The sequence below is a fragment of the Watersipora subatra genome, chromosome 6 (genome assembly GCF_963576615.1).
Source record: "Watersipora subatra chromosome 6, tzWatSuba1.1, whole genome shotgun sequence".
NCBI classification, from domain to species: domain Eukaryota; kingdom Metazoa; phylum Bryozoa; class Gymnolaemata; order Cheilostomatida; family Watersiporidae; genus Watersipora; species Watersipora subatra.
Window position 1 is genome coordinate 35,274,058 of NC_088713.1, and position 1,692 is coordinate 35,275,749.

Sequence of the window (1,692 nt, forward strand, 5' to 3'; positions counted from 1 at the left end):
GATCGATCTTTAAGCTGCCATATATAATTACTTAGTTCTGTTGAAGTTCGTTTTGATGGATTGTGGAAGCTGCTACGATGGTTGTGATATCTTTTCTTGAATGAGCCCTCTGTCAAGCCAACATATGTCTGTTTGGTAGCATTAGGTTCTTTGGTCATAACTGTAGCCTGATAGATGACGGAACTGGACAAACATGCATTTGGCAGTGGACACGTACTTTTATCTCGACAGTTGCATGTTGCTGTTGGCTTTTCGTTTGATAGCTGCGCTTTGTTGTTATTTGTAATACTTTGAAAAAAAGCAACAGTTAGCCATTAAAATTGAATAAATAGTTTGACAATTTGTGTTAAAATACCTTTTTCTGCTAAGAGAATGGATATTAGGTGGAACATGGCAATGATATTTTCAAAATAATTGTTAGTGATTGTACAATTGTAGTGATTGTGATTGTATGCGATTTGTTCCTATCACGTAAGTCAAAATGGGTTGAGAACCTGTAACTGTCATGTAGAAAATGAGAACACAAACCATGAAAAACCTTGAAACCTTGAATTGAAGTTGAATAAACATTTAGCATAGGCAGAGTAAGAAGATGCAAATATATGGAAAGATCATTCACTGGAATAATATATTCAGGAATATGATGTAGATGGCAGTAGATGGGGTTTAGCGGTAGATAGCGGTAGATATGTAGATAGGGTTGATGGTTGTACAGTTTTAGTGAACTGTTACAATAACAACCCTACATGACTTCATATTAGCACAAAGATCTCAGTCTAAAGTATACTGACTATGGTAGCTACGATATGACAATCTTATTTCTATTTGCGTAGACAACTCCAGTCATTCACATAATTCACATGTGCAAGGCTTCCTTTATTTGGTGAATTGGCCGACATTTGGTGTTTATGGTGCCAGACTGTGTTTACTATTTTTACTAGTAAAATTCTATTTCTAAGGCATTATTATTATTATTATTATTCTCCTTTAACTTAGTGAGGTTCTTTGAAATTGAAATTTATTTGTAAATAATAAAACGAATAATAGTTCAACATAACCGCTGTTCTTTTGTAATAAAATTTGTAATAAAAATAGTTTTTGTAATAAAATATATACTATGTTATACATAGTTATACTATGACTATTAGAAATTCTTACTTTTGGTTAATAGCTAAAGTGTAAACATTAAAACTGACTATGATGACCAGCTGTAAATATCAAATATGTTATGAAGGAATCTATGCTAGTAAACATTACTAAATAGAGTACCACAGCTAAAGCTAGACCATATACATGTATATCCTACAAATAATGAGAGGCATCAGCTGGAAGGGCAAAGGAAAGTGTAATTGGTCAATTCCCTATGACCCTCACTGGTAGCACAATTGGGGGTGTAGCTCAAATGGTAGAGCGCTCGCTTAGCATGTGAGAGGTACCGGGATCGATACCCGGCACCTCCACATATTTTATATGCTTAGCAGCAAATTATACAAACACTTCAGGGGAGTGTCTGTGTGAAGAATGACAACTGTGACCTGATTAGTGGTTCTTGCAAAAGCAACGTGGGTCTCCGGTCAGAGTGTTGTAGTGTAACTTATGTTTGATATTATTACTGCTATTAATATTATACTGTACCGTATTGTAGGTATAACCATATTATACTCTCTCAAGTATGCATCATGTGCTTATTGT

At 34.6% G+C, this 1,692-nt stretch overlaps 1 non-coding gene across 1 annotated transcript; it reads left to right on the forward strand.

The window, feature by feature from the left end:
- The first annotated feature begins 1,387 nt into the window (after positions 1-1,387).
- Positions 1,388-1,460, forward strand: Trnaa-agc (transfer RNA alanine (anticodon AGC)). The gene has a single exon. It is a non-coding gene; the product is annotated as a tRNA-Ala (tRNA).
- The last annotated feature ends 232 nt before the right edge of the window (positions 1,461-1,692 follow it).